The sequence below is a fragment of the Atheta coriaria genome, unplaced genomic scaffold (genome assembly GCF_025399875.1).
Source record: "Atheta coriaria isolate IRGN ID8LTWV9N9 unplaced genomic scaffold, Caltech_Dcor_3.1 hic_scaffold_8_pilon, whole genome shotgun sequence".
In the NCBI taxonomy this organism is placed as follows: domain Eukaryota; kingdom Metazoa; phylum Arthropoda; class Insecta; order Coleoptera; family Staphylinidae; genus Dalotia; species Dalotia coriaria.
This window is the reverse complement of record NW_027045450.1, coordinates 887,999-912,293: the sequence shown is the minus strand read 5'-3', so window position 1 is coordinate 912,293 and position 24,295 is coordinate 887,999. Positions and strand designations below refer to the sequence as shown.

Below are 24,295 nucleotides of genomic sequence, written 5' to 3'. Positions count from 1 at the left end.
AGAGTAGAGGCGTGAAGGAAAAGCGCTTGGTGGTTCTAATTGCGCGTCATGATGACATCAAAAAAGGATCCAAGTGCGGTATGTGGAAAGTGCTTTGTTTTCTTCTTTGCTTTTTTTTCTTGCCTTTTTCCTTCTTCTTTATTTTACCAAGCGGTTTGTAAGCCTCGACGATGGTTTGAGGTTTAAGGCAGTTTGAGGCTGCGAGTTTGGGGAATAGTTGGTGTTTCAAGCAACGGGCTCGATGAGGCAATACGTTATCGAAGCACGTGTTCCACCGCCAAACCGGAAGCCATTTATTCGCGCTGCGCTCTCCTGCGGATGAAATGTTGAAGACCTTTGCCGACGCTCGTAAACAATACGGTCTGCTCGCGGCTAGTTTATTAGATTAAATTTATTTATTTTAACTTATGTTGGAAGAAACTCGCCAACAATTTCGTTTGGTTTTTAGTATTTTTTTGAATTTTTTATGTATACCTATATCTAACCTGGATGCAACTCGCTCTCATCACTCATCTAGTTCCAGTTGGAAGCGCGTCACGGGACTGCAGGGAGGCGGCAGCGAGGCGGCAACTGCGGGCGCATTATCTCCAAACTTTGCATGAACCTGTGCGCTAGGTTGCTCGCGCTCAGCCGGAATAAATGGCCCGCTTTTGCTCTGCATCTTTGGGGAAAATTCCTCAAAAGAAAAGAGCCGGAATTGTGAACAGACGCGTGGGATGAAGGTATTCCTACTAAAAATTTCTTGTAGGTACTTCAAAACTTTCAATGTTTTCAAATTTTAAATTATCCAAGAGAAAATAAATGTTTCCACTACCATCACTTCTATAGTAGAATTTTTGGACATTACTCGGTGGATTTTGAATCGTTTTTGATCTTTTTTGGGCGCTTAAAAGTTGGAAAGCAAACGCGACGAGCGGAATGTGAAATTTTCAATAAATTCAAATCTTAAGCGTCGCAAAAAGAAGACGAGGTGCGCCATCGTCGTAAATGTGAGATTGCTGTCAGCGTCAGACTCATCCCTCGAGCGGAGCAAAAAGTTTGTTTTAGTTGTCGAAGTCCTCTGCTCGTAGTCATCGCAGCCAAAGTCATTCCCCTACGACATTAAAAACTTTAACCAAACTTAACCTCGCCTAACCCAACTTAACCTGTTTTATGACAGTGTGTATCGCGAAAATATTCTATTTGCGTTCGCAGTGTTGCATATTAACCGTCGCTGTTATTACCGTCGTCGGCTCGCATTAACTGCCCACACGATTGAAGTGTATGCGTATACAGGCGGCGATGGGGGGCGGCGAGGTGCACTGTAATGGAACCATTTGATTACGCCGGTCCAGTTAATGTGCTTATGAATTATTTGTTAGCTTTATGATTGTTTGCACGGCGGGCGACATGAACGGCAAGGGCGGCGGCGGCGCCGGAGCATGGTAGGAGGAGTGGTGGTGCGGGCGCAGTGATTACATTCTCGCGCGCGCGTTTGTTTTGCGACGCGCCGCCACCGCCGCTGCCGACGAGAATATAATTTCAATATATGAATACTCTATTTGGGCGCGCGAGCGAATTTTGGGCGAAACCAATTTGCCGAACACAATATTACCTAATACACAATGAGCGTTACATTATCGTGCGTGTAATTTTTGCGTCGCGCATGCGCAATAAAATTTTTACGCATTAGATTATAAATTATGAGTTGTAGGTGCCTACCACCACCGCTAAAATTTGCAAAAGCATTTACAAAGTCTATAAATTTTATCAGTATGCCATGCCAGCCGCCCCCCGCTGCCGCCTCTTGTAATAAATTTAAAAATCATCGATTACACAGCCGGCATGTGGAAAGCGTTCGCGCTAAAGTTTCGAGACGCACATCGCCGATCGCGAACAATTTGCGGCTGCCGCCAACGAGCTGGAGAGCCGCACTAACGGCGCACGAAACCGCCGCCGCCAACGTCGTTATATACATTACGAATGCACATAACAAATCTTAACACAACAGCGCACTAAGATAAGTACACATTGGGGGAGAATTCCACTATAAATTACGTTTTCCTGTAAAATACACAAAAAATGTGCGCGATCGTCGTGTGATTGTGTATGAAACTCGTTTTTTTATTATATGTGATAAATGATAAACTTCGGTCGGTAGTAAAGAAACCGCTTTTCGGCAGTTGATTGAGGAAATTACATTTACATTCTGTGCGTTAAACGTTTACTTTTATATCTATATAGCCGCAATATTTATTTATGATAAAAGGCAAACAGTACCGGAAGTGGAAAGTACTTCCGCATGCGGAAATATAAAATCCAAACGTGGATCTTCAATCATTCGGCTGTCAAGCGAATAAAACCTGTTTTGCTTGCCTTTTATTATCGCGGTTATTGAAATTTAATATATATAATTAATTTATAACACAATGTAATAAATGTTTGTGTGTTATGCGCGAAAAAAACGATTTGATATTGTATACAGGATGGAAAATCACGTGCAAGCTGTGTTTGGTTTGCGTGCGGATGACAAAAGGCTCGCGAGTAATTGGCAAAATCTGCGAACAAAAGCCGCCCCCGCCCGATTGCGCACTGTTTTGTATAATAACAGTTATTCGCGCGTAACGCGTAATCCGTTTATGCGCTGACGTTGATAAAATCGGCGCGCAGCGTGCATGAGACTGACGTCGAAACGCACAAAACTAAAATTTTACAAAATTTGTTCGACATTGAAAAGTTGTGCGTGCGTTGTCGGAATCAAAAAGTGTGTGTTCAGTTTCGGACCTGGCGGAGCAAGCGGACGAAAACGATATATCTTTTGGGTATAAATCATCTACAAAGTTAACCCCACCGACAAACGCACAACCCAGCCAGCGAAAAAAAGGAAGCTGCTATTTATCATTGAACAGCGTTACATAAATACATAACCTACATTCGTATCCTTAACATTCGCTAACGTGAACGAAAATATTTCCATGTGGTTAAAGTGCATTTTCCATGACTACAGAAATGATAGTTTATGTAGTGCAAAGATTCGCACTCGCGGCTGTTGTTTATATTTACGGCAATTGCATTGCATTTGCACTAGCATACGAGTAATATTCGACATTAATTTATATGCAAAACGGCGTAAAACTCCGCTTTTCGGCGGCGAATAAAAAGCGCCGCTGGACGGGACTAATGCGCGCTAACTGCGTGGGCGGACAGGACGCATTAAAGCGACTAATATCGGCGGCGCCAAGATCGAGCACACCCTCGCCCCGCTGAGCAAAGAGCGGAATTAGTTTTGCATAATGATTGCGCATTAATAAAGTGCTCCATCGCGCGCGCGCCCGCCGAACGCAATGAAAGCTAATGAACAGCGATGAAATAGCTACCTAAAATACATATCAATTTCATAAAATAACTTTAGTGAAAATTTCATTTACATAAATCCGTATTTTTACGCAAATTTATTCAATTTTACATTATTTATTATTCTTACAGCGTAACTATATTATAAAAAAGAATCGCAAAATATGTTGATAAGCGCATAACTCAACAACGCCTTGAACAATTTGGAAAATTCTTATTTTTAAATGATCGTTAAAGTCCAAGGATGGTTTTTACAGCGGAAAAATTCTATTAATTGCCGGAAAAACCCTAAAGACAGTCCTTTTCTATAGGATAACAATTGGCATTGAGATTCAATCATAGTTATAGTAAAATAGTTGATTCCGAGATGGCGCGCGGAAGTGCATTATTAGCACTTCTTTATAGAATTTTTTTTAATAAAATTGCGAATCTTATTGATAGAATTGACACATACTATGTCTAGAACAAGAGAGTAAAAACGAATTATATTTTTATTTAACACTACCGGGACATATAAAAAGGTGATATTTTGTTTTTCAGACATTTTCCACTGCAAGTTCAATTTCCAGCGTGAATTTTCCGTTATAGGTAAGTTTGAAAATAGATAAATCAAAGCTTAATGAACAAGTTTCTTATGCACTGCCTTTGCTGCGGAGCAAAGTGCGCACACAAAGTGAGAATAGAGTTCGCGTTCAATAGAAATTTAAAGCAAACTATTTTGCAGAGAGCTGCTATGCATTACAAAGAACTATAGTCATAATTAAATAAACTTTGATGCGTGTGACACCGCGAAAAATATGATTTTCCAACATGCAGCGCAGATTTTAACGAGAACAATACGCGAAAAATTAAACGCGCTTGTTTTTATTGACGGCGATAAATACGACAACATAGTCGATATGTGATATGCGATATCGCGTTAACGATGATGTGACAAGTGACAATTTTATCAAGTAGCGCAAAAATAGTTTTATGCCCGGCCGTTACCGACACAAAACGACGCAATGAAATACACCCCGCACGCGATATGGAATATTTTGCGTATAATATCGATAACGTTCGAAATTACCGACCGCATCCGGTTAAAACCTGCGCGAGCTGTCATTAACACGGTGGTTTTCCGGGCAATCCGCAAATCCGCAAACGGTCTGCTCCGATGGTCCCGCATTTTGATACCTGACGTGTGGCGCGTAACTAATAAAAGCCATATATGCAATATATACGTGCGTGGGTTACCCGCGGGTGATTTTTGATTTTATTTGTTATAAACCGCGCGTTTATTGAAGAATCCGTCGCTGTGGTCGGGTCGGATGTGTATGAGGATGGCACCTAGTAAAACATGACGTGCGCACCGCACCACTTGATAGCTGTTTTATTGAGGATTTCGTATTTTTACAACTAGCTGTCATTCGGCATTTCACTATTCCCGGATTTATTAAATTAAACATTCCAATAAAATGCATTGTTGGATATAACCAGACAACTGATCGAAATTTGAAAGGTTTACTTTTGATTTGATTTTCAACTTTCGGGGCGCATCCATCCAATTCCGTGAAGTTAAATTTTATTGTCGGGGTCAAACCGGAAGTTGACATTGAGTTGGGTAAAAACGCCAGTATTTTATTGTTTTCGGAAAGTTGGAACGTGAAAGAATATAATTTATGGCGAATTTATTTTGAGTTTGTTGTTATGTGCTTATCTGTAAATTAAAATTTAAAATTTGAAACGGCTGCGCAAAGGCGGCAGATAGTGTGCAGCGGTAGTTTGCCACACTTTGGCGTAACGACGCCGTTGTTTCCGTGCCGGCAAGGCGTGCGATGACACCGTTACCGAAACTAAGGATAAGTTACACCGCATATATTCGCCTGCATGTGCTGCTCCTGCTGCGTTCTTATCGCGCCGTCGACTTTTACGCCGCGGAATTGCTTCATCAAAAACGCTGCAAAAATGGCCGCGTGTTATGAAGACAAGTGGCACCATCTACGTACACTGCACACACGTTTTATTTTATGTTTTTCTCGTTTCTCTCATATAAAAATGTTTACATAGAGGTCGAATTTCAGTGTCTAGACAGAAACTTCTCGATTTTGATTTTATAACTCAAAGTTGCACCTGTAAACCTGATGATAATGACACTTTTCGGTTGAGGGTTGAGAGGTGCATCTTCGCATATGAGCGAATTACGTATTCCGAGCGTCTTGACGAGAGGCGGGCGCTATCTTTGAGAAAACTCGACTCGCGGGAGCCGCTCGACGACACTCGCACGACCCGGCCCCCGCGGGAGGCCGTCGCCCTCGTTGCCGGCGGTCCGCCATTGTGCCCACACGCGGGACGATATAAAAGTCACGTTTCGACCGCATCTCAACATCTCTCGGGCATGGATGTGTCTCTTGTACCTTCAACTTGTGACATTGGTATTATCCTGGGGGGCGATTAAATATTCTAATAATACAAATTTACAAATTTAAAACTTAATAATGTACGCTGAAATCTTGAAAATTCGATTTTGATTAAATGCAACATGCCAACGCAGATTAAACGCGGGCACAGCCGGTGTGACGCATTCAGTGCAAGTTTACAAGTTTTCGATGCTCTTTTTGCTCGTCAATGTCCATTATCTCCGTGTTGTTGCGGCGCAAAGTTGCGCCAACAATAAGTTGGGCGTGTTAAGCATTTACGAGTAGAGTATGAGACAATATAAAATCTACAACGCGCTGTGTGCTGCCTCGTTAGCGGTCGCACAACTTTGATTTTCTAAATAGCGGACGGACGAGATTATGTTGTTACAACTGTTGCGAGATGTAAATTTAAGGGATGATGTCATGGCATTCACACACACGTAAAATAATTTCAAAAATAATTTAGTTGTGTAATTATTCATTTTTAATATAAATTTTTGTATTGTTTATATTTTTTGTTGTTGTTTATTCAACATGCCTGTCGCAATCGACGTTATAAATAAATTATTTTATTCATTTAAAAATATTTTCGCAACGCATACGCGGAAAATCGTTTTTCAGGCGTTTTCGACTCCGCTGAGTGCGATAAAATTCCGCGGACGTGCCACCCTCGCAAATAATCACATAAATATTAAAATTGTTTATTATTGATTTGCGGCGCTCTGGTTATTTATGTTTGTGTCGTGCGCAAACGTCACATTTTGTCCGCACGCGTTTCCACCGCATTAGCTTTTATCAAATTGTACCAGCGGGTGACGTTAATAAAAAAAAAAAGAGGTTGTCCTCTCCCAGGATCACTTCGGATCAAACAATCATTCCGAACATTTTATTCCACAATTAATAATTTTTTGACGTTTGGATTAAAATTTTTCGAGGAAAAAAAAAACGCTCAGGCATGTATCGGATGTTAAGACACGCTTGTCATAATAACTTTGCACCCCCCATTATTTATTCCCCTCGCTGCGCGCCGCGATACGCGGCTCTTGTTTTGGGCGGCGGGATTAGTGAGGCATTACGGCCGGAGGCGGCGCGGTAATAGATCTTTCTTTAGGCCGGCAACCGCCGTCCGCTGCCGAAACTTCTAATACCATTGCGGATGCTAATGGCGAGGGTGGCACGCCGCCGATTTCGACCGCTAATCGTCTAATCAACAAACCGCGTGCGCTTGTCACACGTTCCGATTGTGTTATTGCTTTGTCAGCCGTTTAAAATCAACCAAAAATAAATTCTATATTCGGTTCTATTTAAATTTCCGGTTTGATGTCCGAAACATAAATCAATTAGAATGCGTGTACACTTGTAGAGGTACACGCAAGATCACACTCAGATGCGCGGCTTATTATAAATCACGATAACGGAAGTGGTCTCACTTCTCTCCGTGAACGAAATCTCTTGTTTTGCCAAGAAAGGACCAAAGGCAACATGGCGATAACTCAGCGTACAATGCCGAGAGTTTAAAACACGTCCGACGTCCCTCTCGGCACCGGCGCCCCTTCTTCTGCACTGTCAAACATGTCCCAGATGCATTATACGTATCCACCGCAAGGGGCGTCCTTGAAATGCTGGCCGGAAATAAACTAGGTAACTTTCGGTGAAACCTAGCATGTAGCCGGAATTTCCCCCGAGGGAGAACTGCAGCCGGGATGCATTTCAAAAACATGTTTCGATGTTTGAAGGATTTCGTAGATGCTGGGTGGGCCTTGTTAGCAGCTGGGTGAAGTGGAGGAAATCCTTTTGTTACACTCTAGAGTGTGTGTGTGTGGCGAGTAGATTTACTCCGCGGATTTGCGCGCGCTGTTTGTGTTTGTACTTTGTGTGTTTGCTCGTGTTCGATAATCGATTGAAGGGGGATGATAGCAGGCGCACGGGGGTGGAGGTTTGAAAAACAGGCACCCACGAAATGTGTGCGCCTCGTGAGCGGCGATACAAAAGAGCTCATATCGCAGCAGCAGCGGGCGGTTGACGCGATGGTGTGTGCTGCGGTTTGGTATGGTGTGGCATCCAACAAAAGCGCAAAAGCGTAATTTATTGGCGGATCATGCGGGATAACAATCGGCGCAACGATCCAAGGACGATATCTTGCGACAAACCTACGCGAAAATGCGCGCCATAATATGACACGCGGCGTGCGATAACACTGCGATTTTTATGCGATGTACGCTTCCTTCCTGCAACACATAACATAACCTAACTTTTAAGGTCGAGGGGCTTCTCGACACTGACACGCTTTTCAGACTTCTTTAAAGTGTTTAAGGTTTTTGACCTTTTGCAGTCACGTTGGTAGATTAGCAGACGTGACGTGCTGATATTTTGACAGATCCAATATGGCCGCACACACCTGAATGCATTTAGTTTCTTCGAGATTGGCTCGTTCGCGCCGAGAGTGCAAAGAATCGCAATGCATTGCATTTCGAGTGTTTGGGGGTTGGAAAATCTTGTGCCACGGTGGCATCTCTAGGGGCAATTGGAATAGGAATATAGGAAAATACGTCGCACATTGCGCGCGTTACGGCCATTTTTGCTCGGTTCGTACGCGCGCTTTTTATGGATTTCTTTTGTCCCGTTTGTTGGTTTCTTGCGTTTTCTTCGCCGTTTTTTTCATTTTCTCGTGCCGACTCGATTGCATCGTGCTTTCTACAATCCCTGGTATTGTAAAGACATAATGCAATTCCAACCCAAACAGCGCATTCTCTACCATTTGAAGAAAATGTAGCAAAAATAAAAATAGTAAACGGAAACTATCAGATTCGCGGAGCCAAAAACGCAGAGAAAACCAAAAATAAACGTTGTTAGTGTTTTAACGGTTTACGAAGATGTTGAAAGAAAAAGACTTATATTAAGTGCATGTCAAAACTTCGAGTCTAAATTAGATAATATCCGATGAGAAAGAAATATTTTCTTCAAAGTTTATTTGTGTAATATATAAATTTGTACAACGTTGCGAATTTTAAGTAAGTGTCAAGCGATACAAAACAGTATCACGATCTTGTCCCTTGTCGCGGACGACCTGCTTCAACTTGTTCCGATCCGTCTCTGTTGCTCGGAGCGGATGTTAAGGGCATTTTTGTGTCGCTTGCTTTCCGGACGCCTGCAAGACTTCAGACTTTGGGACATGGAGGTGCAGGTGCTCCGGACACTTTTCCCGACGCTCGGAAACCCTGTTTCCTAAAACATTTCGCTATTGGATTTGCTTCTCATGTACTCGTCTACAGTGTGAACCGATAAAATCTCTGCTCAGAATTCGAAATTTTACAAATTTTAGCGAAAATTTCCTTCGGCACAAAACAAAAAGTTTTAATAAAACGACTCGGGCGTTTGGGGATTATATTTTTTAATAAGCCACGATTGAATTTGTGATATCCTGTAGAAAGTCCGTCCCTACATGTAGCAGAAGCAGCGACAAAATTAACTATCGACCTTCCACACACAACCCGACAAACCGAGGAATATTCAGGCGTAGCGCGCGAGTACATGTTGACTAAGACAGCGCGCCATTCCTGTGTGGATCAACTCCTGCTGGCGCTCGTCTAGGGGCAGAAAATTCCTATTTACGACTTGTCAACCGGTTCCGCTCGACGCGCGGATGTTAAAAACTTTTCTATCAATATGTAATGCGCCGCGAGCCGAGTCGAGCGTTGATTCCGGCAGAGACAAAAACTTTTCGAAACGTTTCCTCTTCCTTTTTGCAACGAGCGCGCAGGCAGCACTATCCGCCTCATCCATCTGCCATTCCAGATTCTCAGGAGCGACGAGAGTGATACTGATACGGGCGTGCAAGTGCGCGGCGCATTAACGATCCGCCGATCGACATTGCCATCATTGGAGTTGATGATGTTTGATCCTTCATCCTGGAGGCTTGATCCGAGAAGGAAATATCCGCGTGCGTGTTTGACGCAGTCGATGGCGCATAAACTTTATCTGCGTTTGCACATCACTGCGTATTATATTTCAGTCGTAAAATGACTTTTAGATAAAATTGCCTCACCTGGAAGAGAATGACTTCCTCATACTACAACCCCCCGGGTCGGGGGTGGATGATAGGAGTGCAAATTTTTTGATAAAAATAGTTATAATAGAATATGAATTTTTTAAACTCTAGATTAAAAATGGTTGAGAATGTTTCGGCGCATCATCGAAAATTAATCCACTTTTATTGCACGTTGAATAAATATTGCCGGCGTAAATATTTATTATATAGACAGCTGCAGTGTTCATGTCGATAGATAAATGCGGAAAACTGAAAATGTAGCGCTGGTGCTGCTGCAAAGTGCGCGTTATTTTAATAGAAATAAAAGCGTCCGCAATGTTGACTTGATTTCGAAATTGCTGTTTGCCACACACGATTATTCATCCCCCGCATATACAGACAACAATCGATAAAATAATATCCAACTTCATTTTTGTCTTCACGGGGGCGGCGAATAATTGAAATAATGCTCTTAAAAGTATTACTTTTGATTTCGTTTCTTTCTCTGCCTGAAATTGAGTTCGGTGGAAGCATTTAAGGAAACTCTCCGCCATTCTCTCTACGCATCCGAGTTTGCAACGAGTTTTACCGCCACTGCTCCTCGTGGGAACTATTACGCGAAATCTACTAGTCTCATTATTCGCATCCGCAGCAAGTTGAACGACAATGCGAGTTTGAAAGAAGCAGCGCAACGCCTCTTTTAATGAAACTCTAATGAAGTCTAGTGGCGTAAACGTATAACACAAGGCGCACGTCACTTAGTACTTAATTTCTTTGCACACGCAGTTGACGTGACAACAAAAAAGTTAATATAGTTAAATTCTATACGAATGTGTGTGCTGTTGGTTGCCTGTTATAAAATTACGCGTATACAAGTTTGGTTAGGTTGGGTTAATAAATTGTGCACTGTATTAAGTTGTCAACCTGTTTGGGTAAACTCGAGCCGGTGAGCATACAGAAACACAGCAGCCGGGGCACACGCGAGGATATCTTTAATTAAACTATTTCGCGAGGCGTCGCGACGCCTCCTCCTCAGACGGCGACGGCATGTAATCGCGGCGTTCATAAAGTAAACACACTTCGCGTATATTTGCGCAGCAGCAGTCGCGTAATTAACTAAAAACCTTCCATAGCACAGAGTCGAACTTGTTATAACTTTTGTTGGCAAAAAAAGTTTGCAAGAATGTTTGTCCGACTTCGTGGAGTACGAAAAAAAATCGGTGAGATTTCCAACTTATCGGGTTGAGAATTTCGTCAATCGTTTCGACAAACTTTGTGCAAAAGTGTTCGACGCAAATTAGGCGTGCGCATAGTTCGTGCTCAATTTAACTCTCTGGCTGGCGCCGACGCAGGCGCTGCCGCACATATTGTTCACTTGTTCGTTGCGGGCGGCGAAACTTCTTCCCTTTCGTAACGCAGGAAGTTCCGAGTGTCGAGCAGACGCTTAGAGACCCGTTGAGGTTGAAAACGCACGCCGCGCGGCGGCGGAGAAAAAGCAGCGGAGGACAAGAAACGAGGAGAAGAGACGAGAAGCAGTGAGTTTATAAGGGTTGTGGGGTAGGTAGGCGAACGCGCAAAGCGAAAGTCCAAAGTTTGCGTCGGGGAGTTTAAATTGTACATGAAATATATCCGGCAGTTAAAAGCGCAAAAGCGCGCGCGGCCGCATCGCGTCGTTTAATTTATTCGCTTGCACACGCCAAGGACACGACGTTTTTAGGCCCTTTTTGCGGGTGCTGGTGGCGGTGCAACGTTGAGGCAAGTTGTTTAATGCAGGAATTATCCTTGCTCACCCGCGAATTCCATGCCAAATTTATGAAATATTGGCTGAAAAAGACAGATTTTAACTTTTAACACGGAAAAATAACCGCAATACTAAATTGTAAAATATTTTATTAAAAGGAATTCCACTTTGTGTTGAATAATAGTTGAAACATTATAGTACCTATGATATTCTTTGTTTTTAGTTAATGGGTAAATGGCCAGCGGGCAGTACAAATGCGCTTAACACAAAAATAATTCCATTTTGCATCTGCATTAGCAAACCGCCCATTTATTATTCACGTCTGTTGCTCTCAGCGATTCGTACTAATGTTGAATAATTTCATTTCCTGCTATTCTGTTTTTGCATTCTATTTAATAACCTTAATTTAAACATAAGTTTAATACGTTTTTCTATAAACGTTTAAAAATATACAATTAATACATTAATGAGAATTTCTCAAGTTTTCCAAGTATTCCGGGTTGCAAACTGAACTTTAATTTCGAGTTGAAACGCGAGAACAGGTGATTGTGACGCTGGTAATGATCGATGCGCAGTTCACGCGTAATTACTTACATCTTACATTCTAAGACTGTGTATCGCATTGTCTTGCAGCGCTGCATTCGCTTGCTAAACTCACCTGCAACAAAGACACAAACATGATTAATCGTCTGCATCATTTGCAACATTTCCAACTGTCTTGCGAGCGCATTTCCAGCGCGCAACAGTTGCGCAACATAACCTGATCTTTTCGCGCGCCATCAGGGGGCGTGCGCGCGTTCGACCTCCGCCATTTTGTGTCGGGAGTGCATTCTTTATTTTAATTAGCCGCATGAATAATCGACGACATTAGAGGCACTTTTATGGCATGAAATGTGCGCGCGCGCGCAGCACTGTTTAATGTTCTCGCTGGCCGCGTGCGGCTGTATAGACAATTAATATTTAAAGCGCTTGTTTTATTTGCTCTCGGGAGCAATTAGATATTGCGCGCGAGGCGAAATAAAATGGCCGCGCATTTCGTTGTTTAATGCGCTGAAAAAATTTGAATAATTTACACACAAATAACTCGTAACCAAAATAAAACGCCAAAAAAATTACTCGTATAATTGTATCACATGCTTTGACTTTGATTTATTCCGTTTTATTTAACTAATTCACAAGTGAATTATGAGATTGCGATGCGTTAAGCAAACGCCATTTAAACCTAAATTGCTCGTCTGTTGTTTGTTTGTTTTTTATGTGTCGGTCGGATTGTGTGTGCGCTGCATTTGTTTGTGTTTGGTGTTACTTTTTTCGTTTCGTTGTGGCACTCCTGGCGATTTGGAAACTCGCTTCGAATGAGAATAAACATAAAATAGGAAGCGCGCGTCCGTTCGGATTTAATTTGCGTACGGCGGCGGCATAAATACGGCATAAAAAGCGTTCGTCGACCGCACAGGTAGAGCCCGGTGTGTTCGGGCGACATCCTCCACCGAACACGCCAAAACGCCGAGTGGGCGGTTTACTGGCCGTTTTCTAGCTTGGACACATCGCGGCCGGTTTTTATTGTTTTAAGTCGCAAGTGATTTATATTTAGGGCTGCGACACGGCGCAAAAGTCCGTTAAAATACCTTATTTCACGTAGTTGCAAGTTTGTAGCGCGCGCGTAAATTACAAAAAAACGCATTGTAAATCTTTGAGAATAACACGCAAGTATATTTTGTTGGTTTTCATAATTATAGACAGATAATTGCTAGTGTATAGCAGTACACTTGCCTTTATTGCATCCTTTTGTTTCTCTTGCCTCTCTGGAGTTATTCATGTATTCAACTTTAGAATTTGCTAGCATTCAATGCGTGCATTGCAGGTGCAGGCGCAATTTTTCCACAACTCATTTCGAGTATTTCCACCCAGAATTTGCGCATGTTTGATTGCTTGCTGGGTACAAACCAATTAGAAGGTTATGCAATAATGCACCAACCTTTGGGCGGACTGCAACCTTCATCAGTTGAATCAAAACGAACAGTGTATGCAACGAACGGGTAACTAACTGAAAATGTGCGATGTGAGTTGCATAAAATCCCGAATGTTCTAGATGTTGTAAAACTTGGTTAGGTTAGCGAAAAATGTTAGTTACTGGTAGACGCTGTGAGAATTATTTTGTAATTTAAACACTAGGTTAGCTGAAAAAGGGGTAGTAAGCAAACGTTGACGGGGATAGAGCGCCGCGTGGAATGTGTAATTAAAATAAACTCGATCGAATCTTCGCAGGTCGCGAGCTGTTTAGCTATGCATCATTGCGCTTCGCACCCCATTCTTCTTTGTTTCCTACAATTGATTCACGATTATACAAAGCACATTCATTCATTTTGTAAAAGTATAAGCTTGTTTCTTTTATTTGCTGTGTTGTGTCTGCTTGCAATATGCTAATAATACTAAATACAATAAAGTGAAAGCGTGTTCAGTGGCAAAGGAATTTACCCTCTTTAGCGTGGAGAGTTACGCGACAAGAGGGTGAGATTATGAAAGCATGTGAGGCGAAATTCCGCCAGCTTATTAAGAGCAGCGCGCTTGTCATACTCACAGCGTGTGTAACCAGATTTACCACAAACTGAAACGCATTTACTTTACATTATTGATCGAAACAGCCAAGTTTTTGCCAACGGACTAGAGTTGTCTGTATTTGTCAAGTGAGAAAAATAATTGTAATCCGCTGCAACGTGCAAATAATGTTCAGCTGTGCAAAGGATATGCGAATGCGAATGCTCGCGGATAAGGATATCACATGCCGGTCTTGTGCACTTTACTGCACATCAATGAATTCAATGCACCAAAGGAAGTCGAGGTTTTTCGCCAAGTTTTATATTGAAACCACACCACGGGCATTCACGATATAACACTTCGCGTTTCGGTGCGGTGCAAGCAAAATAAAACGAGTTGATGTTTTTTTTTTCTGTTTCACACGGGTCTTTGTTAACTTTTGTGACTCTGTTAAATGTAAAAGTTTTCTATATACACAGAGCTATCCGGCGCACACATTGTTGAGCACTAATTAAATTAGTTGCCCGACACTGTGTTAATATATTTCCGACTAATTACGAACCGCTGCGTTGCGCGCGCGCTCCTCGCGTCGAAGCGGTTGGGCGCACCGAATGCGCATATGGAAACATTGAATTGAATAATGGCAGGGCGCCGCCATCCGAATGATTAATATTGCATAACGCAAAGATAAATAGATGCGCCTGGCGATAAAGACGCAGCGCGCACACCCACGTCTTGCACAAATGTTCCTCCTGCCGGGGCGAGTATGCAAGTTGCGGAGTTGGTGCGCTGGGCGGCTCTTAAAAGCATTTCGAAGTTACTGGTGCCTGCTGTGGATGCACAAACACGACCCGGAAGTAAACACATAACGGCGTTCCGAGATTTATATCTTCAATCTGCACATTTGCTTAAAATAATATGGTTTGCTAATGCTAACTTGTTCGAACTTGTGAGTGGAAACACCGCAACAATTAATTCATTTTTAACCCCTCTGTGTGCTGGAATTCAATGAAAGACACTAAAATATCGCGCATCAATCACAGATAGAGTTTGTGTATAAACAGGTTTTTTATCATATAGCGCTGTTGTCGTCGATGCGATGCTTATTTACGTTGCTGGATGCACGCAGTCAGTTGTTATCGCCGGCCCGCGAGTGTCGTGTCTCTACTAGCCTCGTTTCTTAAAAGAGTAATTTGGCATATCGCGTTGTTTTTGATTAACTACTGCCCCAGTTTAGTGTTAATAGGTGGTTATCTGCAATTGCTATCTTTAACGTATCTGCAGTTATTGAAAATCATGTTGTTTTGCCTATATAGCTACGAAGGTGACGTCGTTTGTTATTATCTGGTTTTTACCACTATAATTGGATTACCATATACAAGATTACTCATCAAAACAAACCGGGTATGTTCTTAATAGAAGTGTCCAAATGCAGTTGGCACACTTTTAAACACTGTTAATTGGCATGTGACCATGAGCCTCACGTTTTCCGACGGGTAGCAATAACATATGATGTAGTGCAATATGTTCTAACTTATGACCCTTTTTTGTTTCAGTTTTCCTTTACTTTCCACGTTGGGAAACGTTATTGGTAAGTTTAAAAGTAAATTATTTTTTGTCCAATTGTTCCAGTGCATATAGTAGTTTATGCTAATTTTTATTTCTTTACAAATATTTTCAATGTTTTTCGATTGAAAATGTGTCATATCTTTGAAAGTACCTGAAAATTTTAAGGTTTTCTTTTGGTAGTTTATAGAGAAACAGTTGATTTTTAAAATAATGTTCCTTATTTGGGTAGAATATAATATGAACTATGCATATTATATTTATTTAAATTTTGCGTATTGAATAACATTTTTGTTTGAGTTAAACATGTTTCGCCTCGAGGACGCCGTCAGTTACTTCAATCACGTAAAATTTAAATAAAGATAATTTAAAATAATGACTATTTTAACCTCATAAGTTAGCATCTTCTTTTTTGCGTAGTTTCAATGTTTTGTGATAAAAAATGAGTCATGTTTTAGAAAATACGAAGAAATTTTTCTGTCTGTTTATAGAGAAGTAGTTTTCATTTAAAATGATATTTGTTTCAACTCTCAAGGCCGACTAAAAGTGCCCTAAAAATACCCCCGAACTATATCAATTTTTCGGGTATTTTCAATGTTTTGCAATGGAAATTGGCTCATACCTTGGAAATTACAAGGATATTTTTAGTTTTTTCTACGTCAGTTTATAGAAAAAGGATTATTATTTAAAATTATGTTAATTTTAATCCCTTTAACCCCATTAGAAGTGCCCTAAAAGAACCTCCAAACTTTCTCTATTTTTCGGGTATATTCAATGTTTTGCGATGGAAATTGGGGCAAGCCTGGGAGACTACAAATATATTCTTAGTTATTCCTGAACCATTTTATAGACAAAGAGTTATTGTTTGAAATTATGTTTATTTCAACCCTCTCCCCCATTAGAACTGCTTCGAAAGCACCCCATACTTTCTCAATTTTTTGGGTATTTTTCATTTTTTGCGATGGAAATTGGGTCATACCTTTGAAACTATTAGGATATTCTAAGGTTTTTCTGATTCAGTTTATAGATAAAGAGTTATTGTTTATAATTTTGTTTATTTGAACCCCCTGACCCCACTAGAACTGCCTTAAAAACATCTCAAAACTTTCTTATTTTTTCGGGCATTTTCAACGTGCGATGCAATAAATTTTAATTAATTGCGTACACTAGTATTTCGTATTTCTGAATTTTGCATTTTTTGTTTGTATTGATGTTGTTTTTTTACAAGACCCTGTATATTAGTTTTCCATGATGTTACTCCATTGTTAATTATTCAATGTGTTTTATTCTTGAATTTTGCACTTTCTTTTGTATTGATGTTATTTTCTTTTTGCAACACCCTGTAAATGAGTTTTCCTTAATTTTACTCTAAAAATAATGTTATTTGGTGTTTTTTGTATTTTACATTTTTCTTTTTATTAATATTTTGCAACACCCTGTCTATAAGTTTTCCTGATGATACGTCAAAGTTGAAGTTATTTCATTGGTTTTATTCTTGAACCCTGTATATTAATTTTCCTTTGTATTGTGGGGAAAATATTGAAAATATGAATAATAATTCTGTTGACCCTGTATGAGTTTGTTGCTTTATCACGTGTTCCTTGCAAGTGGTAGGTCGAGAAACATGTTTCAACATGGCGGCATGTACTCGATTCGGTATGGTGTAGTGTCCTGCCAATTTTCAAAATCTAAACTAACAGTGACATATTCTTATAAATATTTGCAAATGTATAATGTGTCTTAATAAAGAAATGTTAAAGGCAATTGTTGATTCTTATGACTTGTGCACCCCTTCCTTCTTTCATTTCAGGTACGGGTCTCTAAGAGAGTTCCCTCTCTCAGGGAATGATCCCCACTATAAAAATTATTAAGGTATCCTGTATGATGTGTGTATTCCATCTTTCATTTCAGCTTCAGGTCAGAACTTGTACGAATATTTTTAAGTGTCCCCTCTCTTGAGGCGACTTAAAAGTTAGAAATATTTTTACAAGTCCTTAAAAGGATGTCCTTATAAGGAGTTCCCTCTCTCTGGGGATGATGCCCCACCATAAAAATTGTTGATATGCCTGAGTATTTCGGGGATGAAGCGTAGAGACATCGTAGCTGTAGGTTGGGCCGGGAGCAATGGACACATCGAAGCAGTGTAGACTTATAACGACACGTGCCAAAAAATTTAAAAATCCGGCCACCCCTACCCGGAGTGGCTCTTTTCCTGCTCTCTCTATATTCTCGTTTTTCACCTTTCTGCTTCTATTCTATATTCCTCCTTTCTGAGAGCGTGCCGTCCTACTTTGTCTTCTCCCTGTTTGCTCCTTTCTACTACTGACTTATATATTCTTTGCTCGTATTAGGTGGCAATTTGGCATATACAACCCACATTTCTCGGATTTACTTATAATTTTTAGAAAAATGCCCGGCTGGGATTCGAACCTAGTACCTCGAGCATACTAGCGTATGTCTCGCACCACTAGACCACCGATTGTTTACAACAAGTACAGTTTATTTCAGGTATATATCTTAAACCTTGACTTAAGTTTTTAATAAGAAACATATAACAAGTGTTTACACTCGTCATACGCGCACAAATTCCTACTATTTATTAAATGTTTTAAACAAATTATTACTGAAAACAATAAAAAGGATATAACAAGATAACTAAATATAGTATTAAATATACTTTATTGATAAAAACCTATAAAGCAATACAAATAAAAAATATATAAATATTTTATTTCAAAGTTGTTACATAAAAATGCAATTAATAAATATGACTCACTTAATTGTTGTTGATCCTGCAAAATTCTACATGGGCACAAACGTGAATATTTTCGCAAATTAAAAATTGCAGCTGTTATATATAATTCCCATTTTTGTTACTGGAAGGTTAATAACACGTTTCCACGTGTGTAGAATAATTAGCAGGGCGCAACTCTCAACAACTAAAAATTTCTTAAATAAATCTTAAGAAACATGTAGCGGTACACGCAAAATTTGAATATGCTAAGTCGGATAATAAAACACGTGCACTCAACTCCGCGGCGCAGAGTGTACAGAGCAGGAAAGGCAATTGTTGACAGCCACGGCTTAAAGCAACGCGGCTAGCACTGTCTTCTAGTGAGAACTCCATCTAGGATAAAGAATCTCAAGTCATGCGGAATTCAGAATTCAAAATTTAGAAAAGTTTTTAGTCCGATTTGGGCCGAACATAAATGAATGAAAAAGATCGTTTTGTTGGCTATTACTTTGTGGCCCAAAACATTGCAACTACACAATAAAATAGGATAGTTTGGAGTTATTTTTAGGGCACTTTTAATCAACCAAGATGATTGAAATAAATATAATTTTGAATAACAACATTTTCTCTACAAATTGCCCCAAGAGAAATTGAAAATATCCCGTATTTTCCGAGATATGACCCATTTTCCATCGCAAAACATTCAAAATCCGGTAAAAAAGTTTGAGGGTGTTTTTAGGGCACTTTCAGTCAAGGTAGAGGGATGAAATGAAGAATATTTTAAAGAAAAATTCTTTTTCTATAAATTTCCAGAAGAAAAATTAAGAATATCCCGGTATTTTCCGAGATATGAGTCATTTTCCAACGTAAAACATTAAAAATCCTGTAAAAAAAGATTTGAGGGTGTTTTCAGGGCACTTTCAGTCAACGTAGAAGGATGAAATGAAGACTATTTTAAAGAACAATTCCTTTTCTATAAATCGCCAGAAGAAAAACTAAGAATATCCCGGTATTTTCCGAGATTTGAGGCATTTTCCCGCGCAAAACATTAAAAATCCTGTAAAGAAAGAGTTTGAGGGTATTTTTAGGGCACTTTAAATCAACGTGGAGTGATGAAATGAAGACCATGTTAAAGAACAATTCTTTTTCAATAAACTGCCAGAAGAAAATCTTAGAGTATCCCGGTATTTTCCGAGATATGAAGCATTTTCCATCGCAAACCATTTAAAATCCGGTAAAAAAAAATTGAGGGTGTTTTTAGGGTACTTTCTGTCAACGTAGAAGGATGTAATAAAGACAATTTTAAAGAACAATTCTATTTCTATAAGCCGCCTCAAGAAAAACTAAGAATATCCCGGTATTTTCCGAGATATGAGGCATTTTCCATCGCAAAACATTAAAAATCCGGTAAAAAGAAAGTTTGAGGGTGTTTTCAGGGCACTTCCAGTCAATGTAGAGGGATGAAATGAAGAATATTTTAAAGAACAATTCTTTTTCTATAAATCGCCAGAAGAAAAACTAAGAATATCCCGGTATTTTCCGAGATATGAGGCATTTTCCCGCGCAAAACATTAAAAATTCGGTAAAAAAAAAGTTTGAGGGTGTTTTTATGGCACTTCAAGTTAACATAGAGGGATGAAATGAAGACTATTTTAAAGAACAATTCTTTTTCAATAAACTGCCGGAAGAAAATCTTAGAGTATCCCGGTATTTTCCGAGATATGAAGCATTTTCCATCGCAAAACATTAAAAATCCGGTAAAAAAAAAGTTTGAGGGTGTTTTTAGGGTACTTTCAGTCAATGTAGAGGGATGAAATGCAGGCTATTTTAAAGAACAATTCTTTTACTATAAATCGCCAGAAGAAAAACTAAGAATATCCCGCTATTTTCCGAAATATGAGGCATTTTCCAGTGCAAAACATTAAAAATCCGGGAAAGAAAGAGTTTGAGGGTGTTTTTAGGGCACTTTAAATCAACGTGGAGTGATGAAATGAAGACCATGTTAAAGAACAATTTTTTTCTATAAACTGCCGAAAGAAAATCTAAGAATATCCCGGTATTTTCCGAAATATGAATCATTTTCCAGCACAAAACATTAAAAATTCTTTTAAAAAAAGTTTGAGAGTGTTTTTAGGGTACTTTTAATAAATGTAGAGGGATGATATGAAGACGATATTGAAGAGCAATTCTTTTTCTATAAACTGCTAGAAGAAAAACTAAGAATATCCCGGTATTTTCCGAGATACGAAACATTTTCCAACGCAAAACATTAAAAATCCGCAAAAAAAAGTTTGGGGGTATTTTACGGCATTTACAATTGACCTAGATGGTTGAAATAAATACCATTTTATGTAATAATTATTTATCTATAAACTGTTTAAAGAAAAACTCAAAATGTCCGGGTATTTTCCAAGATATGAATCAATGTTCATCGCAAAACATAGATATAACGCAAAAATTAGCAAGTTTAGGGGTGTTTGAAGGTCCCTAAAACTTGAAGTCGACCCGGAGGGCTAAAATAAACATTATTTTACAGAACATCTCTTTCTCTATTAACTAACGATAGAGAATCTCATGATATACTCGTAGTTTCAAAAATATGTCCTAATTTCGATTGCAAAACATTAAAAATGACAATAAATAACTCAAAATCACATCATTAAAAGTAATTGACATAAAAATTCTGTGTTAAACTTATTCTTACGTTTTCGTCGCCGTTGTGCGATTTGCCGAATCAAACATGTGGAATGGTGAGCAAGCGAGTGCAGAATAGAATTTTTGGGTGCTCAAAACGACGGCAAAGCGAACAAACTTAATTTTTCAATGATTCCGCCTTGGCTCTTTATTAAATGAAAGAACAATCTTGATGGAATATCAGGAGTTTTGTGCGAAATTGAATTTGCTGCGTTGTGGATCAGTCTCGTGCGCGCGTCCGGATAATCTGATCGCGCTCGGCGAACGTGTGCGCGCGCGGCGGGGAAAACGTGAAAATGTAGCGCAAACGAGCGCGACCGGCTGCGCTTTTTTTTCTCCTCGTCGTTTTCGGCGGCGACGGCGGCGGCGAGCTTTTGTACGAGCGGCGGGTACAAGTACATTGTTCGCTTGTTCACAGCTTCGCAGGAAGCAGTCAATGAATATGGGATTTGCGCACTTCGTGCACACGGATTATCAGCGCAGACGTTATTCGATTCTGTTTATCTATTCACGTCAATTGACATTACGCTGACATTTTAAGAATAAACACACTAAGCATAAAAAAGCAGGCAATAAAAACAAGCTGAGCCCCGAGGAGCTTTATGATAGGGAAAATCTTGTGGTGTATTTGTACTCACCGTTTCATGGACGTACAATAATAATTTAATTACACACAATGCGTAAACAATTCCACGCTCTTTGTTAATGTAATCAATTCAAATGCCGAGTGTATTTGTTTAGTAAATAGTGTAAAATTGCGGCTCATCTGGTTCGTTTCGGTCTCGGGGTTCGTCATGGCGCGCACGTTTTGCACTCCAAATAATTTAATCATAGTTTCACAATATTAATTATTGTTTGGAGTTAATCAACGCCACCCGACAACTCGTCACCTAGCGAACTGTACAAACTTAGTTTACGTACGTAATTATTTTTTATTTCAATTGATAAAAATTCAAAAATTCATCGCACAGCAATTCAACAAGTATATTTTATTAACGCTGTCGACAAATTGATATACATTTAATTAGATCGCGTTTAATTAAATGTAAATATTGTGTTGTTGTTTTCACGCGCTCTGTTTGCGACTGAGTGTAAATGCACTCTAGGTTGAAATAAAACGCACGCGGATAGAAGGGGAGTCGTTGGGGGTGGGTATCTTTTTTTTTCTGTTTACAACTCCTCTCACCTTTCTATTTTCACTGTTGCCGACGAGTGTTTTATTTAATTTGCCGCCGCACAGGAAAAAATAAGAGGAAAATGTACCTCAACGCAAATGCATCGCCATATTTTTTTGCTCGCCTTGTTTTGCATCGAATGTTTGTGCAATGCGTTTTCGCTGTTTTCGCACGATTCCTTCCCCCCGAACTCTAGAATTGTGAGGGTTCTTTGGCCCGCATGCAAAAATCTCCAAAAGTAAAAAACGAGCAAATCCGCGCGTTGCACTCAACACTCGAGCGACTTGCTGCGCTGAGTGATTCCGATCGGCAAAGGATTTCCCTACACTCGCGCAGCGTCTGAGTTTGATATTTTTCTATGTTAATGCAATTGAAAGGCACAAACGGGTGCCACAAAGCAGAATAAAATGTTTCCTTGCGTACTATTGGCGGGCGACGACTTCTTACAAGGGTAAAACCACTCTTCGTCGCGACAAAGAAAAAGGTGATGATGCAAAATAAAATAAAATATTTATTTGGATTTTCAAATCCGCCACGCGGCGAGAACTTTGCTCGTTGCGCCGGTGTAACGGAAATGGCCACCAGATACCGGCGGGAAAACAACATTCGGTAAGTGCTTTTTGAATGGCCTCCGCCTCGCTTCTTGTTGTTTTATTTTATTGTGCAAAGATTAACAGGCTCGTGATTTATATGACCGCCGTCGCGGCTCATGGGAGGAAGGCGACCGACACGGAAGTATTTTAAAATGTAGCCGACCCGTGGCGCAATTCAAGCCACATACTAAAAAGACGATAAAATATTATCGGGGTTATGTCCCATGTTCATACTTCTTGTTACAAGCTGTTGGAATACAACCTGGTCAACCGATTCGAGTTCGGTATTATTAAAAATAAATTTAAAGCCGCCACACGAACGCCGTGTATATTTCGTTGATTTCATGCTGTGGAACATACGTTCCACCCCGTTTTGGTTCCACCCCGACGACGTGCTCAGACCGAGGACAATTTATAACCGAGCAATTACAATATCATCGCGATTATTTACATTGTAAAGATGGCGCTTGCCCTCGTCCACCTACCGTACCTTCCGCATCCGTTTCCTCGTTTCCCGCGCGCGCACACACGCTGATGGTTTACATTGTCGTCGCCATTGTATTCGGGGCCCTATTCAAAATTCATTTTCTATACATGAAAAAAACTCATCCGTTACGCAATAGCAAATGTTTTGTTTTTATCGACATGCGTCCATCATAATCAATCCTCAAAAACAAAAGGACGCTCAAATATTTCCAACCATGTAGTTGCGGAGTTACATGTTCATTTTTCGAACATGTAATAAATGAAGATACAAGTGTCCACTTTGCAATGCTAGCCTGGACGTAAAGTGGACACACTAGACAATGTAGCGCTTTAGAGTTTTCTAGTGTCGTTTGTGCTGGCAATGCTCGGCAAACTTTGCAACTTTTTAAATGCATGCGTCCTCGCCGCACAGACGTACACTTTCAGCCGGTAATTTCATGTGATTGCATTTTTGTCATAATATGCTTTATAAGCGTAAGCACTATAAAGTTTACGAGATGCATTAAAACACCGGCGATGGGAAAAAGCCGCGCGCATAGCAAACAGCGGCAAGTCATCGTAATGAGATTCGTAATTAAAATCTGAGCTTTCGACGTTTCCATTTGCTATTTCTAGTCGGTAAAACAAAAATTACATTTGTATAATAACAATTCGCTGAAAGTATTATTAAAATAACTAACATAATTTAATAACAGCGGTTTTATTGCTTCTAAAGATGAAAAAGAAGCAGGTGAGCAAAAAATAGTAGGGCGGAAAATAACTAACGGCACGTTTTGCACATTTTAAAGAAATGTACTTGAAATGTACGTGCACTTTTTCGCCGAAAAGCGTCCTAAGATAGTAACAGATTGGTACTTTTAGTGCGTGCGCCGGCGGACGAAGGACCTTCAAGTGAAAAATTGCCACCCGACTGGGAGAAATACACTCGCGCGAAGAAGACACGATTTTTCTCGACGAATAAGTCTATTACTTTAATGCGTCGGCATGTTTCATCGGCCGTTACATATCC

The 24,295-nt window shown here is 40.1% G+C and overlaps 1 protein-coding gene across 2 annotated transcripts in view; it reads right to left on the bottom strand.

Moving 5' to 3' along the window:
- DIP-delta (Dpr-interacting protein delta) overlaps positions 1-24,295 on the bottom strand; it is a 70,416-nt gene that overhangs the window by 32,789 nt on the left and 13,332 nt on the right. The gene's annotated exons all lie outside the window — the stretch shown is intronic.